Raw genomic sequence first — 21,562 nt, forward strand, 5'->3', positions numbered from 1 at the left:
TTATTTTTTCAACTCTGTTTTAACTGATACAGTGCAGCTCTTCTTTCCGCTTGCTTTTGAGAACACAGAAATATCGCAAACAAATTTGCTTTAGTTTCTTTACATGCAGAGCTGCAATTTCAGGCCTGAAAACATATCAAGCCTGTTTAAACTTATGCTCTGACCTTATTCTCTCTGAGCTATGTACCTATTTGCCATCAATAATCTCCAGAAACTTTTATTTTGGCCTCACTAAATTGGAATATTAAGTAATATGGCAAAGTGACATGAATCTTGAATATATTAACCTGTAACTGTTGAGCGTTTCTTGTCAGGGCACCTTAAAGTCCATTAATTTAAAATGGTTCACAGTTCTGTGGGTAATCAGGATTCACAAATATCTCTCCTGTCTTTCTGTGTTTTTTTTTTTTTTTTTTTTTTTTCCCCAGTAACGTACATGGACTGCCAGAAATGAAGTAAAATTGTCTTTTTTGCCTTCTTTTCTTCTCCAGAGCTTTGATTTTGCACTTTTGAAATACAGGAAATATGGAAATAATGTTCAAAAGAGAACTATAAAGCATTTGTCTAAAATGGGCAAAACATTAGCTAATGCCTATGTTTTTTGCAGTAATCCTTCAACAGCCAGTGTGCCAGCTTGAAATAGCTCTTACTGGGAGGCAACAGCAGTGTTCTGGGCTCTGAAAGGATTCTGCAGTTTTCATGATGTTGATAAATTCTGAAAATAGATTGATTGAACTAAAAATAATGTCTTGCCTGGAGAGTGCTTGGCTTCATTCAGTGCATTTATTTTGGGAAGGGAAGGAGAGGTTGTACTGGGAAAGAGTAAATCTATCCAGTAATGTTGCAAAAGAAAAATTCCTAAGCCTTTGTAATTTAGTTAGATAAAGTGCAACTGTTAAACCCCAAAGCAACAACACCTAACATTGTGACTGTCCCTCAGTGATTGCTGTGGCACTATTTGCAATAATTTGGGTTATTTCTCACAAGCTCTATAACACACCTGGAAGCTTTAAGTGCCACTCAATTAACTTTCTATGAGCAGCCTTCACTAACTGCTCCTTATGCTGCAGTTGTAAAATAAATAAACAAACAAAACATAAAAAGAGATAAGCTTGTGAATTGTAGGCACTACTCTACGCTAATGACTGTGTATTGAACTTGTGCCTTAGAAAAAGAGTTTGAAGCTGTCACCCTCTTTTCTGGATGAAACATAAAACTGAATCTGAGCTTTCCTATAGTGATTATGTTATCTATTGCTTGGTTTTTTTAGCATTAGAAATATTGACCAAAACCTGAGCTCTTACAGTTAATTCTGTGTAGCTGTGTAATTTCTGAAATTTCTGCTTCAATAGAACAAATGGTAACTTGAATTGTTTTGTACTGCTCTTGTGTTGGCTCTTAGACAGTTGTTGTGTTCTGAATTCCCAGAAGTATTTTGATTGAGTAGTTGTCCATGCCACTCTGGTGTATTGTCATTCTAATATTTTTAAGGTAAAGAATTAATTCTGAATGTAAGAGCAATATTATGTAAGATCCAGGTACACTAATCCATTTTCAAGATGAAAATTGAACCTGAAGCTGAATCCTTAATTGTCTTTTCTGTTTCCCCAGCACTGCTGAAATTAGGCACAATTCAATGTGGAGGGTTTTTTCAGCAGAGAAAACTCTGTTGCTACATCTTCTTCCTATTTTGCTCATTGTAAGCATTTTTAGTCCCTTTACACTATTCCTTTATGCTTCTCTAAGGTAATTTAATGGAACTGACTAATACTGAATGCTGTAAATTCAGATGACGTTTCAGGTTTTGTTGTGGGCTAGTTGGTTCACCTTGTATCAACTCAGTTGCTCTTACCATCATCCGGAAAACTTAATTTACTTTGCATGGTAGTGCTATCAGTTGCCTTCGTGGGAAAATTAAAAAAAAGTGTGTGCTAGAAAAACAGCATGGTAGCCTCAGTTCTTAAGAATCTAAATATTAAAAAAAAAAAAGAAAAAATTCCATTAAGAAAATGAAGCTGTAGCTATGTATAGAAGCAATTTCTGTGTAAGGATAAAATTGGAAAGGCTGGTGCAAAATGTGAATTATAAGAGTAATAAGAAAAATATTAGATGTAAGAAAATATGAAAATATGAAAAATATATTATTATATTATATTATATTATATTATATTATATTATATTATATTGGTAAGTGAGCATATAACAAATGTTTGAAAAGAAGTTGAAGTATTCAGTGACCTTATTCTATTAATCTTCTACAAAAGAGTTATTTACAAGCCCATTTTTAATAGTTAATAACAAAGAGAATAAATATAGACAAGAATAATGGAAAATGGCTTAATGCAGATGTATGTAAATTTTATATTTATTGTATCCTGATATCCTGAAAATAGTTAAGTTACTAGGAACTGTTAATGTTAGAGAACTTGCAGGGCAGAAGACTTGAAAAAGATCAGCATTGCACCTAGCTGGGGCTTATAGCAGGCTGTAAAGTAAATGCATTTGATACACTGCTGATGAAGAGGCAAGTAAAATAATTTAAAAACCCCCAAATATAACAGAAATGTATGTATGACATAGTAATGGTTCTACTCCACTTGACAATGGATGGATCATTTTGTTTACATCTGTGTACTGGAGAAGTTTTGGCAAATATGAAAGTTCTGAGAGTAGGAAAAAGAGTGAAGGTGATGTCCTAGAAGGATTGTAGGATTGGTTGTTACACTGAGGACTGCAATCACTGGTTTTCATGCTCTCACTGTAGGTGAAACAAGAAGTTATTGTTTTTATTTGCTGCTTAAAGACATAGAGAAAATGATATTAAGAATAACAGGACAGTGGAAAAATAATGTCATAGATGCATTTGCTAATAGTTTCTAGGAGTATCTAGAAGGCAAGTGGGCAGAAAACTGTCTAAATATCCATGATTCTACTTCAGAAAAATTGTGTGTGTGCTAGATGATTAGTTGAATTCTCCGCAAATACAGTGTTTCTAGAATATTAATAAAGAAAAAGTGGGATTACTCTGGGGTATGGATATTGTGTAAATCTTATATATTTTGCTAAGTCTCTAAACTTGCCAGGTATAATGATTATCATTCTCTTAGCTACAGTTTTTGAAGTGTTATAGATGTCCCTCTGTAGTGTAGACATCACTATTTATAACAGCCTTGACTAGTGTTTGTGTAACATATATTACCACAGAATCACAGTATGTTTGGGATTGGAAGGCACCTCAGAAGATCATCTAGTCCAATCCCCCTGCCAGAGCAGGAACGCCTAGATGACGTCACACAGGAACATGGCCAGGTGGGTTTTGAATGTCTCCAGAGAAGGAGACTCCACAACCCCCCTGGGCAGTCTGTTCCAGTGCTCTGTCACCCTCACTGAGAAGAAGTTTCTTCTCAAATTTAAGTGGAACCTCTTGTGTTCCAGCTTGATCCCATTACCCCTTGTCCTATCATTGTTTGCCACTGAGAAGAGCCTGGCTCCATCCTCATGGCACTCACCTTTTATATACTTATAGACATTAATAAGGTCCCCCCTCAGCCTCCTCTTCTCCAGACTAAAGAGACCCAGCTCCCTCAGCCTTTCTTCATAAGGGAGATGTTCCACTCCCTTAATCATTGTTGCCCTACACTGGACTCTCTGCAGCAGTTCCCTGTCCTATATATTATCCTATATATTAGTACAATAATAGCACAAAAAATGATAATGACAGCATTAATGCATCATGTTGATTGTGTTTTAATATTTAGATTATCTCACCTTCATTTACATGTTTCTCTTAGTACTCTTTCTACTATTGCTATTATGAATGGCACTGTTAAGCCTTTAACTCATAGTTACAGTTAGCTACAGTTTTTGAAGTATTATAGATGTCCCTCTGTAGTGTAGACATCACTATTTATAACAGCCTTGACTAATGTTTGTGTAACATATATTACCACAGTATCACAGTATGTTTGCAACCAAACTTGCAGTAGTTTATTAAAGCTTTAAAAGTTTTTACATAAGAAAACCATCATTTCCAGCTCTTTATGTTTCGTAGTGATGGTTTGGGTCACTATTTGGGCATGAGCCATGAAACAAAGTATTTTGAAAGACTTCATCTTTCTACTGCAGATTTGTTTCCTGAAATGATTATACTCTTCCTCTTTCCAGAGACATATTCTGTGATGCTACATACTGATGACTTCTTAAATGTCAGCAAATTGATTGGTTTTTTTTTCAAAATTTTACATTTCTCTGGCTTAATTTCATTTTTTTCTCTTTCATATTTGACATATTATTGTTCTAGTGATCTTTGCTTCTACATACTGTATATGCTTTCATATACTGTATATTCAAAACATGTAGAGGATACCAGCATCTAAATATTTCTGTGTAGCCATCTGCAGGGCCTAAGCATGCCTGTATTCTTAGGTGACAGTCCTAGTGCAATGCGGCAACGTACATATCTGTGAAACAAAGCTTAACTACAACATCCAAGGCTGAGTGGCTGCATCAAATTGCTGCATTCTTAGATAGGAATAAGTTGTGTTTTATTTGATCCTGTGGAACATATCTATGAAGTGTCAGGAAAGGTGAGCTGCATATGACTGAATCTTTCGAATTTTTTTTTAAAAGGGGACATAGTGTGGTTAGAGAAAGGCTACAGATATCTAGCTTAGAATTTTAAAGATTATTTTACTGTATTTCATATGATACTTTACTCCCTGTGAATCCATATATGATTTTTGAACAACAGGAAGTCACCTAACCAGGCAAGCAGTTATTGAGAATATCCTTAACAGAAGAATTTAGCCATATTTTTTTTTTTCCCTCATATAGTAAGTTTTACCTCCTGTGCCATCATTTGGCTTTTTTTCCACCCATTTAAAGGAATGCATGTTTCTATAGGACTATGGTAGTGAAGAAAAGGCAGTTTTCTTTGACAGATTCTGGAAGGAGAGTCTTCATTCCCATGGTTTGAATATGACTTCTATCAAGACTGCACCGCTTAGACAAGCACTCTGCTTTCTGCCAGCGTAGACTGGCCAGCCTTGCTTGCTTTTCACAGATGTGATATATTAGAGAGTTTCACCACAGCACATTTGCTTTATAATTTGCTTCTCAAATTTATGCCTTTGCTTCCAAATTTGTGATTTGTCATCACACTGATTTCTAGTCCTTGGTGCACAGTTATCAAGGAACTGAGCACAACTTGGCCCCTTTTAATTGGCTACGTAATAAGAGTTACTGAGCACCTTATGAGAAGAGCAAAGAGTTCTCCAGGTAGCTGGCAGGACTGAACTGTCAATGACAAATAATTTGCATACTCTGTTATCAGCCTGTAGGCGTTAACTCTGTATTTCATACCTTTTTAATCTTCAGATATTTGTTCTTGTTTGAGGATGGAAATTCGTTAAAAGCCCAGATTACTGATATGTGACTGAAAATTACCAAAACAAGGTGATTCTTTTGAGATGTTTCTAATCATTTAAATAATATTGCTTTGTTTCTATATCTGTATTTCTAGCATTGTAAGCTAAGCTAAACTTGGCCATGTGTGCATACAGCCATTCTGTATTTCTTTATGGCTAGATAAATGCAGTATGTCAGAATCACTGTTCCATGAAGGACTGACAAAACTGGAGAGCTGTATCAGGCTACCTGTACTCATTTCATCAGCACCTGCTTGCCATCACTTGTTCCTTTGTAAGTATTTGATGAGGCTTTAGATACTCAGCAGACTTGTTAGACAACCTAACAGATTCTCTCACAGCAGCTCACCCTCAGTAGAGTTTTCTCTCAGTCTTGAAAGGTTTAAAATTACTAAAAGTTTCTAAGTAATTTTTTCTCAGTATCTCGCATCCTCATCTGTAGGATGGCTGAAGACCAGTTCACAGGTGATCACAAAGAGTAAGTAAAAAACCCAAGCCTATTGTCACCAGGTTTAAATTAATATATCAGGAATACAGTCACTTCTAAAAAAATGTTTAAAAATTCCCTGTTGACAATAAGGAGCATTCCACAACACTAACTGGAAATCTTACCATGTTTTATTATTTAGGATAAGCAAGGAAAAAAAATCTTACTAACCACACCAACCAGAAGATAATTGTTTACAGGTGCAAGAGGCAAAAGAAAAAAAAAAATAAATTTCTTATTTCAACTAGAGGAAATGCTAAGCTTTCTTTAGCTTCTGTCAGAGCAGTAGGAATGAACTGAATCTCACTAATTGTACTGTGTCTACTTACAGAGATTCATCTTTTTCTTGGGAGTCTATTCCACTGTTAAATTGTTTTCACTATAACAGTCTATTATTCAGCCTGTTTATTTTCTTTGTGTATTCTCATTAATAGATATTGATAAGGGATGAAGGGAGGTACTCTGGGATATGATCTACAGGATTTTCTTCAAATCTTTCTACCATTAATATTCAAGGAAAATGTAATTTTTTTTTTTCATAAGAAAAATTGGAATTTTGGGCTGAGATTCCGTTTTCTTTTGGAATATTTGTGGTAATTCTTTTTGGTTGAAACTAGGAATGCATGCTCCCTGAAAAGCAAAAACATTGCTCTTGGCAGAACAAAATAAAACATAAATAATAAAGAAACTCCCTGCAGCTCAAGTAACCTGTTACCTACATATGAAATATATTCTTGACTCTCATAAAATGTTAATAGAATGTTCACATTCACAAAGAAAGATGAAATTATGCAGGTTTTTTAATGAAATTGTAGCATGTTCTTGCAAATTTCCCAGCTGACACTTTTTCATATATTAAACAGTATGACTATTGAAAAAATTGACATTTAACCTCATGTGTTGTTTTTGATTTTGTTTTTGATTTTTTTTGTCTTTCCAGAAATGAATTTCTTTGTTGCAAGAAATCATGATTATTTATTGACGCAGAAAGCAAATGGGCTGATGTTCTACTGAGTGTTTTGAACAACATGTAAGTGTAATATGTTTACTGTAAGACTGATTACATGTTCAGTTTAGCTGGTGGTTTGATTTTAACAAAGAAACCAGAGGCTAGAGATGTTTCTAATTTATTTTTATCACAGCAGCAGATAGAGTACTATGACATTGTGTCTGAGGTCATACCTTTCTGAAGGTATTTTTGTCCCCTTGTTTTACTCTGCACATTAGCATCCATCAGACTCTGCTATATATTCATAACCTTTGCTCAGGAAAGTCCATAGCAACACAAGTCAAGATTAATGGTAATTGGTAAGCAAAGCTCTAAAAAAAAAGAAAAAAAATTACATAGGGCCTACCTGGTAAGCAAAATTACCTGGCACTAGACACTTCTTTATTTTTCAACCTCCCCCAAAATAGCACTATTGTGACCTTTTATATTAGAAACTCCAAAATCAACACTACACAATGGCTGAAAGAAATGTAAACTCTGTTTAAAATCTTCAGTTTTGAGAGGACACTAAGTAATATTATTGATCTTCTTAGTACTAGTACACAAGGGAAGGTGAAAAGGTGAAATTTGTTATTTCCCACAGCAATGTGTACTGAGCTTCGTTGCTGTTCAGTAACAATATTATGTCTCATATTGCTAACAGGATGACAATCTTAACTGTTCTTTTTATGTTTGATTTCATTGCTATAAGCATTTATTGCCTGTTAAAGGTCCAGTTCTTAGGACTGATGTTGGATTTCTGTATATTCATTTTACTTTTGAAAAGCTAATTGATTCAACTTTGTTCATGATGTTTCAGTCTTTTCTGTGAACAAACGTTTGTGGAGATGATTTTATTTGCTCCAGTATTTGGGAACTGGATATCTGTTATTGAAATAGTCATGCACTGTCAGAGAAGGAGGATTTTGAGTATTCTATTATTCAGTATTTTCAGCATGATTCCTGTCGCTGTTTTTAGAAAAGTGACAGTCCATGAGTAGAAATGATATCAGGTGACTGACGTGATGTGTCATATGTGTCATGACTAGTGAGAGCCTAAATGTGAGGCTTGCCACATAGCCAGTCATCTTGTCTTTGTTCATATGATCTTTCCTAACAACTCTGCGTAATAAGTTACTTAATAAAAAATGGCCTTTTTGCAAATAATTTATCAAGTGTAGAAAAGACTGGTTTGAATCTGTCTGTTCAATCATAGAGTAGGGCAAGGTTTCCCAAACTGGTTTCTAAAAGCTGTGCAATGGGAACTGTAGCATGTCTGTGTTCTCTGCTGAAAGACTGACAAGAAGATGCAAAAGTCATCCTCTGCTCAAAAAACTGGAGGTGTGCTGTCAAAATTCTGTTTTAGCTGGGAAGTTGACACAGGTGTTTATAGGTTCATGCAGGATTAGACTGGGAGAAAGATAAAATCACTAGGCATGCCTTACCAACATCTCTATATTTTTGTTGTTCATAAATTCTTTCAGTCTTATGATGACATGACTTAAGATCAAATTTTTCATTGTTAGGGAAAGAAAACAGATTCTTTGGCACTCCATTGTGACAATGGATTCTTTTACTTGGTGTGGTCATTAGATTTTTTGATATAAGAGATCAATTTGAAATAAAAAATAACTCGATTAATACCATCTTATTATCCAGACTAAACGTTGTTTTGCAGTTGGCCTAATATGATTGTGTAGCTATTGGCTGTAGCTGATCTGGAAGCATCAGCTTTCTGTGTATGACATTCCATCATTTACATTCCCTGCTATTACAGCCCTTGCAATTTCATTATACCCAGTTCTTCTCCCTGTTTTCTGAAAGGTACTGGCCCTTAGTCCTTTTTTCTATAAAAGGGTAGCAAAAGTTGCACTACACACAGTACTAGTATAGTTATACGTGCCTAGGTATAGTACTTAACAAGATAACTGAACACATGTGCAGTGAGTGATTTTCACAATTGCACATTCAGCAATCAAAGGTATTCTGTCAGCAACAGGGTGATGCTGCTACTGATGAGAGCTAATCTACATTTTTCCAGATTTTTTTTTCACATGAGAAAATTCAAATTTATGAAAAGTAAAATATGTGTCCTCAGTTTTTCATCAAAACACCTGATAACTTTTAGTAATGCCAGTGTTTTTGCAATATGCAAGAATTCAATTAAATGGAGTTCTCTAATTGGACTGTGCTCCTAGCCATGCTCTTTTGATGCTGGGCTCTCCCGATATGAAGAGATGCCAAGTTCTACTAGTCCTTGTTCAAACTGGTGGTTCACTGTTACTGATTCTCTGAAGTCTAATGTGAGTGTTTGACACCCACGGAAATCAAGGTCTAAGGGAAACTGCTGGGCCCTAGAGTAGCTTGGCAACAGGGACCCCAAAGGCCTGGGAGATGGGGTTGGAGCTGGAACTTCCAGTGCTTTGAGAAGGCTGGTCCTGCTCAGGGAGCTTCATTTCTGAGGGTAAATTAACCTCAACCCTCTGGATCAGCATGTGGGATTTTTGACACTACATTGAGAGTACTGACACTGCACTGAGTGCATGAACCTGGGGCAGCTCCTGATATTTTTCTTTTGTTCCCTTGCTGTCTTTAATGTCTCATTTCCTAGGGTTCTTTCTGATCCAGAAAATTCAGTGCTTTTATGAAAAAAAAATTATATCATGGAATATAATTTATTAATTAAGAGTCTTATTGCTGTATAATTTTAGGAAAAAAAATAAAAAACACCCCACCTAATCTAAGTAGTGCTGATAATAACTCAGGTATAAATTATTTTTAAAGAGGTTTTATGTGGATAATATTCTTCTGCTGAAAATTGTTCATGAATGTTTAATTTATTTCTTTGTTTTGTTAGAGAATTTTCTGCTAACTGGAAGCATTTTGTACTGCATAGTTACTTGAGGCACTGTTAGTTTCAATTCAACAGAAAATGGCTCTAAGAGCAGGGAAATGAGTGACAATATGTTAGGGGACTGTGCAGCACAAAATACACAGCTTCGGCTTGCATGCAAAAATATCATTTAGCTGTAATAATAGAAATTAGATTTCAATCAGTATGCTCTTTGTTATTAATCCATTTTTCTCCTTTCATCTGAAGAGGTTCTAATAATATGTTAGACAATTCATACTCTTTAAAAACTGATTTGAAATAAAAATGCTTTTGAATCTATGCAATTTCAGGCATGCATTCTGTTACAATAATATATTCTCTTGCTGCTGAAGTATCCATGTATACTTGTAAGTGTACACAATGTTGTTGCATTTATTTTTGGTCCAAGTTCATTGTTAAGAATGAAATTATTTTTCCTATCTGAGCAAATTTGTGAGGGGACTATGCAAGGTGCAGTAAGAACATTGAATTTGAAGATCTAATAAAGATTTTAAATTATAAGGGGTGATAATTAATATGTAGGGTTGAAGTACTAAGGATAACTTTTTCCTTTGTGGCAAAAGGCATGGTTTCTTAAGTAGTTTTAAATCTTCAGTGTTTCATCAGTTTCAGTTACTGTCTGAAGTTGAGGAAATTATAGTGTGTGTACCCAGCCAAACACTTCTGTGTGCACTCTGCATAGCAGAACTTCCATATAGGTTAGTACTATTAGAGTCTCAACTGAACATCTATATGAATTCTCTTTCTAGTAGACACTTTTTATGATAAACAGAAAAACACTGGTCTTATAAGGGCTTTTGATCATCTACTGTGATTATATTTTTGGACTCTAAGGCCAGCTTAAAGAACAATAGACTTTATTGGCAATGATGTTGATAAGCTACTGCTAATATAGAAGTATTTCTTAGTTTCTTCTGCTGCTTTTGTCTGGCTGGGACAGTTTTTAGCTACCTAATATACCCTTTTAATTTCACCCTTTCAGATGGGAAACAAGAGAAAACAACCCTGTCATTTTTGTATTAGTTAATTTTGATGAATTATAGTCAGAGGTTCATTACTTTGTAGTGTGGAAATTTCAATATTGTTCTTGTTTCCTAAAGGAGAACAGATTGGGTTCAGTGGCAATGATTCCTCCATATTTAGTGTCTACGAGGCGCGGCTGTAACATGCTCATGAACTAACACAAAACATGTTTGTGCATGACGGGTGTTGACAAAGCATTAGTACAATGTTATGCAGGCTTCCCAAGACCAGTACAAAGCATCTATGATTTCTGACAACTGTTTTTACAGAGTGATCAAAACTTATTAGACGACACTTGCATCCTTTTTTGGACATGTGGATCCCTATCACAAACCATTAAGTCACCTTAAGTTTGATAAATGTCTACTCTATGTCCTTTTCTTTCTGTTATTTTGATTTTTTTTTTTTATTTTTTTTTTATTTTGATACAGTTTGTCTTGCACCATATTTTTGTGTAGACACTTAATCTATTGTTCACAGCTTCTACAGGACCTACTTTGATTAATGCTTTTATCAAGTGATTCTGTATAATATTAAGCTCTAATCAATTCTCCAGCAAAACTTACAACCACTAAAATCTCGCTAAGGGATGAAATAAAAATGTTCATAGAATACTGGCCAAATCTACTGCTGTCTGCAGGTTCTAGGAAGTTGATAAAAATGTCAAAAATAATAGCATAATATTTTGATATTGAAGAGGGGCCTCATATTTCTTTTTTCATCATACAAAATAATCAAGGTAACATTCTTTACTTTCATCACAAAGTAAATTATACAGATTGAAATAATTTACTCTCTGTGGAGCATTGAGAGTAAAAACCTTTATTTCCAATAAGAGCTACAGTTTGTTTTTCAAGAGGAATTCCTAAAGGAAACTGTCTGAAGAAGGGGAGCTTTTCTGCTTGGTCAGCATTATTAATAGCTTGGTTTTGTCTCACTACTGTAACTGCTCACCTTGGGCTCCTCAGCAAAGGAGACCACAGCAGGAGCTGCAAGGTTTTTGCTGTCCGCTGACCCTGTAGTCTTTTCTGATAAAAGTTTATTCATGTATTTTGTGATTTCAAACAGAAACTTTTCTATTTTGTAGAAAGATAGCCTACGTTCTTCTCACATTTTTATGGTTTGTTACATAAAACACTTCTAATATCTTCTTCCTTCCCCAAAACCACAAATTTTCTCTCCAATTGGCTTATCACACATTATTGCGGGAGGTTCCAAATGAACAGCTTCACTTTGTTTTCAGTCACAGCAGTAGTGTGCTTCTGAGCTTGGTCAGGACTCACTGAGGAGAACATGAGATTTAGGTAGTCAGTTGCAAATGTCCCATTGAAGAAACCTTCATATTTTCTTTGATTCTTTGCACGAGAGTTTACCAGTTAGACCCTTGGGACAGCCATTACGGGGTGATTATTGTGATGTAAAATAATCAATAGGACTAATAATTTCCAAGTCATTTAAGGTTAGATTCAGTTTAGTTAAGTTAGGTATCTGAAACTGTCTAATATTTAACAGTGTATGTATGAGAGGACAGAAGCTGATTTATTATTTAATTATCCCATAGAAGTGGCTATTTTTTTTTCCATTAATTTTAAGGAGAATCTATAGTAACTATTTCAGACTTAAGCAGCGTACTTCAGATATTTAAATTAAAACAGGAACCCCTTCCTTTACAACAGGGGTGTCAAACTCATTTTCACTGGGGGCCATATCAGCCTTGTGATTGCCTTTAAAGGGCTGGTGAAAATGAGTTTGACACACCTGCTTTACAGAAAACAAATTTTACTTGACAGATAGATAACACTTGACTCAGTTTAAGAAACCCCATCTATCTCATGATCTACCAGAACACTTAGTTTTCCAAGTTTTGCCCATGATGTAATTTTGTTCTCTTGTGTACAGTATGTGAGTAAATGCTGAAAGATGCATTTTCTTTTGTGCTTCAAGGTATAAACTATGAAAAAAATAATCACATTTTTTTATTGCATGATAATTATTCCAAGACAGTGACACTACTAGTTATGTAGAGCTAGTTTAAATTTGAATCAGCCTTGCCTTTTCAAGTATGTGTTGTGAGTTGAGCATCTGCAATGCAGTGTGACATCACCTCTGTGTTGCTGCAGTCAAGGAGTTTTTCTCTTTTGTGGGTTTTATTGTTGTTTTTGTTGTTTTTTCCTCCTTCAAATCTTTCATTCTGTTGCAAAGTGACACCCAAGATCTTCCTGATGCTTTGCCTGTTAGTCCCCTAATTCTCATGCTCTGAGTTTGCAAGCAAATTCTAGTCTGAGAGAATGCAATTATCAATGGCAAAAATGTAAAGCTTTTGGAGGTATTATACTGGTATTATTGTTTTAGAAAGAAAATATACTACATTTTCTCAGGCTTTTATGTAGGTCACTTAAAATATTTTTTTTCAGCAGTTGTCAAGGGAATTTGCAAATTTTTTGTGTTGTTTTTCCCCATCTACTGTTTAAAGTGGATCCTTGCAAACTTAATACAGCAAACTAATAGCCACAAGACTCTTGCATCCTCACTGTGATCTAATCTAGTTATGTGTATGGCTACTCAGGTGATGGAAAAATGTGGTCTCTTAAGTATGTTCTCTGTATAATTCTGTTAAATTTGTCAGTGGTACATTCGTAGCTTCCTGAAAAAAAAAACCATACTTGTCAGTTTAGAAGACGACCAGGATGTGTCTGTTGATGTACTAGGCTAATAAAAAAAAAAAATATTTGAAATGTTTCAAGCACTAATGTTGTTCCCAACAAAATAAAGCTAATATTATGAAATATCTGAGCATCTTCCACACATTCAGGACAGGAGGTGAAAGAATAAAAAGAAGTCCTTTATCAAGTTACATCAAGACAACATTCAGTTAAGATAACATCTGGTTATCGTAAATGTATATGCATATTAAATGCAGTTGAAGGTGCAGAAATATTTATTGACGTGTTTAAGTTGCATGAACTTTTATGCTATTAATTAAAAATATTTACATTCCTTAGATGCTGTCATCCTCAGCAACCTGTATTACATATACCATGGTTCATATAGTAAATACAATCCTACTCACAAAAATAAGAGGTCTATCAACTCATTTGTATGCTTTCAGCTATCACACTGCAGATCTGTCTGACACTGAAGTTACTATGAAAGTTGTTTTGTCACCAATTTGAAGGTCACTTTGGAGGAGAAATAAGAATATATCCTGTGCATCACCAGTTATAAATTTAAAATATTGTTTCTGGTAGACCTGGCATGAGTGATATTGATCAATTAGCTGAAGCTTCTTAAGTTATACCTGAGTGTTGGCAAATGCCTCACTTTTTTCATAATGTCCTTAAAGCTGTGCTATAAAATCTTATAAACACCCTCTGCAGGTGAAAAATAAAAACATGTGATCCACTTTTACTCTCCATTACTTCCCTTTTAAATACCAGAACAATAATTCTAGGTTTGAATTTTCCCCATCAGAGTGTCCTTTGTTTTGCAGAGAATCTTGAAGGAATATTTAGATAGGGACTTTTTGTTATATGGTCCTTGGACCAAAGAATTGAAAGTTCTCATGGGTGACTGAAAACTAGGAAAACATTATGGTTTTGTATATAATGATTATGGTTTCTTTTTCTATTAAAAAGAGGAAAGTTTCCCTGGTTGCAGACTCAGGCTGCTGTGCTAGAGAGCTTGCTGCTGGTCCCATGTTTTCAGGGTTGCAGTGGCCCTGGCTGGGGCAGAGTCACAGGGTGGCTCCCACACATCTGGTGGTTTGGCCCTTGGCACAGGTAGCAGCCATCCAGGCAATTTGCTTTGGAGGTGAGGTGCATGCCAAGACCATACATGTGATGAAATGGTCTTGGTTTGAAAGAAAATGTTGATAGAAAGTATTGCAATACTTTGAATGTTGCACAACAAAGAGGCATAGAAGAGCTGCACTTTTCACCTATACAAAAAAGTGTTGTTTGACATTCCTGAGTTTTGAGGTGTTGGTATCAAAAATAGCTGTTGTGTCAGTGCTTTGTTGTTCCTGCTGTTTTACTGGCATATTTCCAATCCTTTTGTTTGTTGAAGTTTCAATCTGCTACAATTTTTCTGCTTGGTAAATGTTCCAAACTGCTTTATTAAAACAAAATCCACATACTTTTGTGAGTCTTATGAGATTATCTCCTGCATTTCTTATTAGTTAAACAAAGGGGCAGAAATGGCATGCTAAAGTTGCATCTATGATGTGAGGAATGGATACCAAGATTTTCAGCCATGGTTTTCTTCTTTAGGAAACTGTATTATGCCTGAGAATAGTTTGCAACCTACATTCTGTATTTATGTTGTGACCATAGTAACTATTTCTGATGTTTTTCTCATAAAAGTTATGATAAATTTATGAGTTTCATATGATAGTACAGTTTGACATTTGCTGTGCACAGTTATTTTTCTAGCAGATCTGCTTCCCTCAAAGAAAAGATGTTGGGCTGTGATTTATCTTTATGTCTGTCTACATAATCTAAATCTTGATGTCATAGAGATGACGTATCACTTCAGTTCTAGTACTCATTGCCAGTTTTGTTAGAGAACTGTCAGTTCTGTAAAGGGAAATACTAAATGTAAGGAAAGAATAATGAAGTGTGGATAATTCTGTTTGGTTAAAATGAAACTAAGCTTATTTCTTTCTTAACTGATCTGAATTTCAAATCTATTCAGAGTTCTGAAGTATTAATTTACCAATATCCACACCATCACACACATGCTCACTCCTGTTCTCCACTCAATTTATTTCGTGCTTTTGTATCCCTCTGGATAGATACTGTCCGCAATAAAAAGTGTATCTCTCTCTCTTATTTAAACTCAGTGGTGATCCTCTGCATCCACATGTACGTATATATTTGTTTCTTAGGCAGCATGTTCTGTAACTTGAGAAAACAATACTTTCAATCATGTTATGGGCATGACTATATACTTCCTTTGGAAGAAGCCATATGCTTTCCTTGCATTGACTCACACTGTAATGATGATGCTATGAGAAGAAAACAAGAGCTAGTAAAAATAGCTATTATGTGAAATAGCAGCTGCTTAATACTTCATTTGTAATATTAAAAATAAATTCTGGTGAAGAAGGATTGTTACAAGGTGATCTAGTTAAAAATGCGTGGTAAATCACAAACAGCTGGCTAATAACATGTATGATTGATAAATAAAGCGTATGTTTCTCTTGCTTATCTTTTCACATTTGTCTCCGTATATATGCTATGCAAATATACACAGGCAAATGTGTATTAAAATAGGAAATTCCTGAAATTTTTTGAGATTTTCCATAAAATACAGAAGAAATAAGCGTTGGCAATTGTTTTTATAAAAAAAGCATTTTATTAAACAGTCACCCCAGTTCATAAGCTTAGATCTCACAAAATTCCTCATTGATACCTACTCCATATGCCATGGCTCTGAAGTCATGCAGAGACCTGTGATTAGAGTAAACTGTGAATACTATCAAGCAACGTGAAAAATACAGCTGTTGTCACCCTAAAGACAACTGAAATGAATCAGAGCAACAGTGTAGCTTTAGACATCCCTGCTGTTGCACACCATCAACCTGAAAATGGATCGCTTCCATTCTCTGAAACACGATCAAAATGTTCTCGACAAGAGAATTAGAGAGCTGCCACAAGCTGTCTCAAGGTCTTAAAAGTGTAATTCCTGGAAACCTCTTTGTCTGAACCAGGAGTTGAAAACTTCAGTATCACTTTCTGTGTGGATCTGCTCTTTTCAACCAGCCTGCAAGCTTTAAATAAGCGAATACTAACATAGGGACAGAAGACATTTTTATGTCATAGGAGACAGTTGGTACAGGCAACCTTTTCTGCATATAGGGCTGAATTTGGTAAAAACAATAAAACAGAGCTGACCAAACCCAGAATTACAACATTGCTAGAGATACAGAATAGTCTGTTCTACCACCCTCATCTGAATTGCGAAAGTTCAATACCTGAATGTAGGTGTTATCCTAGCCAAAAGCTATGAGATATTCTTAGACCCGTATCTTGTTTTTTCCTCACCGTCAGTTCCAATTTAGATCCTTAAAAAATGTCTCTTAAAAATTACTGTTTCTGTGAGTTTTGGGCTTTTTGATTAAAAAAAAAAAAAAAAAGTCAAAAATTTAAACTAACCTCAGACAAAATGGGCGTTCAAGAAATCTTTCTGGGGATTTTCTGATTCTTCCTAAGGGAACAATCATGTTTCAGAGTCCTAGAAGACAGAAGCTATCTCTTACCAAAAGACTGTATTTCACACAAGCTTCATAGTCTCTGCATCTCCATTAGAAAGTACTTAGGTAATTTTTCTATATCAAATGCTAAATGTTAACTTGGACAAATGCCCACATTTCATGCTCCAGTTACTGTACATGACTTTTAATGCTAATATGCTAGTAAAACTATTAGCAAAAATAGTGGTATAAAAATGGTGAATTCTACTTAATGTATACTCCCTAGATAAAAAATATAAAATGTTAAAGAAAAGGATTTTGTTTCCCAGTCACTGTTTTAGTAGCATTTGGAGCCACTTTTCAAACTTCCATAGGAGCATTCAGCCAGATAAGTTGAAAAGGGATTAGAAATATAAGCAGCAAGCTCCAACTTCCTGCACTCTCTATGCCCTACCTGGCAAGCCAGGGCAAAAGTTTGTTACTCCTCAATGCATGTTATGAATCAGCAGCAAAAAGGAGAACACGTGTAGAAAGATGTCATTCTGGATGAGTCTGAGCAATATTTTTGTACCCCTTGTGTTATATCTTCTATTTTCCTGATGTTATTGTCCTTTGAAGTCTGAAAGCACTTTAAGGAACAATGCAAAATATCTTTGGTACTATAGTGACTCAGTTTCTATGAAATTAGCTCCTCCTCCACCTCCTATACATTATTTTGTGGTATTCTGAATGCGACTTTTTCAATTCTATTTAATTTTCATAAACAGAGTGCAAAACCTGTCTTTCTAATACATATAGCCAGAAGGCACACACATATATAAAACAGACTGCAAAAGTCTAGCCAGTGACATTGTGTCAGTTGACTACTCAGAAAGATAAAATTGTGGTTGATACAGTGATGATGGAGATGTGTTACAGAACAAAGCCAGAATGAAATCTCTTTAATCCTTTACTCCTCATTTATAGTACCTGTGGTTTCACTTCTGGAAAGGCCTATTGATCTGTTATTTTTACTTTTGTTAGAAAACACATGTTCCTGAAAAATGTTTAAAATTTACAGAACAAATTAGACATGCTTTGCAGTGTGTTAGCTCCTTGTCTTTACTGACATTTTATCTATATTTCTGGTTTGTGTAATACTTCCCAGATGATAATTATTTGTCAAACACTAGCAGTTTGCCTGATATTATTGAAAGAAGACTTGAAAGGTATGCTTATGGCCATGATGTCATTATAGGATTTATCTTTTGCTATGTTTGGTTCTGTGCATGCTTTCACATGCCTATGATCACTGCTGAAGCACAGAAGATGATTCCTTCATGTGGAATAAAACACCTCAAAACACTGATAAATACATTTGCATGGTTTTTTTTGAACATGCTATAAACTATATGTTTCCCCATAATATCCAGCGTTTGGTGAGGTTAAATATGTCTTGTCCAGCTTACAGTACACAATTCTGTTACATAGTCAGGTGGCGGTTTAAACCAGGAAGGACTGCAGATGGGAACCTCTGATTTTACATTGAGGATACCATCCCACCAACATCTTGACTGCTGCTGGCATTGTAGCTGTACTAACTGCCCCAAGCATTTGCTTGTGTATAGTATCGGAAGAGAGATGCATCATCAGTCATGTGTGTAATATTCCTTAACACGTGAACAGATGCTAAAAACCCTTTGTTAAAGGAGCTTCATATCTGTTAAAATAGACTACATCAAGGTAGCTTCATGAATTGTGAGACATGGAAGTTCTTTCCTAAATTAAAAAAAAAAAAAAACAAACAACCAAAACAAAATGAAACAAAGTAAAACCCCAGCATTATACGCAAAAAGTCAAAGTTAATGAATCAGTGTCTGAAATTGTATTTTTAAAATGTAAGAGGCTGAAAATCCAGGTGAACTTTAACTGTCATAGGTACAGAAGGGTTCAAAGAAGCCTGATAAACAGGATGGTAGAAGTATTTGAGTATATTTAAAGGAAATAACTGCTATTTATCAGTATATTGACAAACTGTCACACTAATTCATCCATAAAATGTTACAGGAATAGTAGGATCATTGAGTGCATTAACAGATTAGATTGTCCCATCTCTTGAATTTTTGGCTCTATATATGTGCAGAGGACCTTCACCAAAAAATAAACTCAGAGAAATAGATCTTAAAGGAAATAAAACTCAAAATGAAATCTTGAAAAATATGGCAACAAAAGAAATAGTAATAAAGAAATATTGTAGAATATAGTATCTGGCTCTGAAGAAATAGTGCATGGCAAGTGCTTTGCAGTTTTTCCTTGTGTTTTTGTGTTTTGTTTTTACCAAGAGGGATAACATTACTTTTGAAATGAAAAATTGAAGCAAGACCTGACAGTAATGTTTCTTTCCTGGTAAGTCTTGCTGAGCTCCAGAGCTCTCCCCTTAGGAGAACTTTTGTTTTTTCAGACAGAGGCTATTGAGTAGGAGCCTGATTTTCAATTCCATTTGTAAATCAGAGTAGTTTTAGTACAAAAATAAGCAAAATGAAGAAAAAAAAATCCAAACAGAACAGTTTTAACTTTGCTTGTTTTTTGAGGAGTTTCCAGATTTTGAGGGAAAAGACTTTTCCCAGTCTTCATGGCAAACTGTGTATGTGCAAAGCTTTGTGCTCACAGGTTTTCCTAAGGAAATTTGTATAATATTTTAAAATAACTTCTCACTTGTTATTACTTTGTCTTCCTGAAACCTTACAGCATGATTACTTAATAATCTGGATTCTGAAACATACGGAAAATATGATGTCGGCAATAGTATCCTGAGATTCAGGACATTTTCTAACAGATTGTAATTCCTGGGAAGATTCAGCTAGGTTTTCTGAGATCATTTGTAATTTGGGGGCTTTCTGATACAGTCCAAGTGATTTATGCTGATATATTTGTCTGATGCATTAATTATTTTAATGTTGATTAGGCTAGCAACACTAATTTGATAGAAAAGACAGTATTTAATGGTTAGAACAGTACTGAGAGTTGCTGTTTGTTGATTGCATCATTGACAACTGCATGAACATTAAATATTTGTTTTCCATATTTGGTACTTGTAAGCAATTGCTAATCTGTTGCAGGTCAATTCTAAGAGAACTTTGAAAATTGAATCACAGACTTCTATCAAAAGTAAGTGAAAACACTGCTACTTTTTACTAATATCATAAGCTGTTCAATATTTATGTACACCTTCTCCCTCCCCCATTTTCTTAAACATAAACAAATTGCTTAAGTGAGAGAAGGCAGTTGAATGTTCAGGGCAGGAGTGCAATATTTATATTTGTGCTTTCAAAAATAGTTTCTGGAGGAATTAAAAAAATCTGGTGGTTACAGGCTCATTTCAATGAAACCCTGAAAACTCAGAATGGTTCTAGTAATAACAAGTTCTACTTACTATATGCAACAGCAATTTGTTAACAATTATGTGACTAATTAGCCTATTATCTTTACACGTTCTCAGTAACTTTTGCAGCTTATCAACGAAACTATACTGCCTTTACATCAAGCATTTATAAAGGTGAAAAATATCTGACATTCTGGTAATGTAATCTGTATAAAATATTTTGAGACAAGAAATTAGGAAGGGACGTGTACTGCTTGCTAAAGAGAGGGGGGTAGATGCAGCAAAAAGTAGCGATTGGAATATTAGTAGGTGATAATACATAGAAAAAAGTACATAATTAAGTACACTTCTATAATTTAATTTTATTTCTTAATCTAGCTTTTTATGTAAAGCTATGTATATCAACAGTTAATTTCAGAAGTATTTTTCATTTTATTTTTTAAATGTTCATGTTTTGCTAATGTAATGACAAAAGAAATTGTGATGTTTGAAAATGAACAATTTTTCTTTACCTAAATTTCTCCAGTGGTGCAAAAAGTTGTCAAATACAAACCCTTCAAGATTATTGTGCTGAAAGCAAAGACAACATTCAGCAGTTATATAATGGCTTAAAATATTGTATATTTTAAAAACCTGCATATATTTTGTGTGTATGAAAGTAACAAATTTCTGATATGCCAGATTTATCTTAGGAGTACAAAATTCTTGGTCTGTGCATTGTTTGAATTAACCATCAGTTTAAAATCCCAGGTATACAGAAGCCTGAGCCAAAAAGCATATTATAGCACTTAATGAGCTTTGTATGGCATAAAACAAATAAGTTGATAGACCAAATTTTCAGCTCCCTCTAAAAGAGGCAATACATTATTAAGTGATCAGCTTAAGCATAAACATTTTCTGAATAAAAGGCATAGTCCACTCTACGGCTGTGAAGCTCAAAAGCATAGTACATTCTCAACTCACCAATGGATTTTGTTAGTTGGTTTGTGATATTTATTATCCTCATTGTTCCTCACTTCCTTTAGCTTTAAAAATGAAGAGTGATACTTTACTTATTAGATACTTTGAGATGAAGAATTGTAGGGGAGCATGAAGACTTGATATTTGTCCCACTACAATCCTGCTAGGAATATAAAGGAGTTTTTCTTTTAGTTTCTTAGATAGTGTAAGAGACCTGAGATTCAACAAATC

The 21,562-nt window shown here is 34.7% G+C and overlaps 1 protein-coding gene across 35 annotated transcripts in view; it reads left to right on the plus strand.

Moving 5' to 3' along the window:
* Positions 1-21,562, plus strand: part of LRRC4C (leucine rich repeat containing 4C) — a 611,011-nt gene that overhangs the window by 223,111 nt on the left and 366,338 nt on the right. For 21 of the 35 annotated variants that reach the window (XR_010473035.1, XR_010473034.1, XR_010473033.1 and 18 more), the window contains 2 exons: positions 6,854-6,943; positions 20,109-20,157. The exons of 2 other annotated variants lie outside the window; for them this stretch is intronic. The gene's annotated coding sequence lies outside the window, so the exon portion shown is untranslated. Of the gene's footprint in view, positions 1-5,376; positions 5,455-5,586; positions 5,701-6,853; positions 6,944-20,108; positions 20,158-21,562 lie in introns of those variants that run through there. 12 more of the 35 variants (XM_065064803.1, XM_065064793.1, XM_065064808.1 and 9 more) reach the window with 7 other exon arrangements.

Source organism: Columba livia, chromosome 5 (assembly GCF_036013475.1).
Source record: "Columba livia isolate bColLiv1 breed racing homer chromosome 5, bColLiv1.pat.W.v2, whole genome shotgun sequence".
NCBI lineage: Eukaryota > Metazoa > Chordata > Aves > Columbiformes > Columbidae > Columba > Columba livia.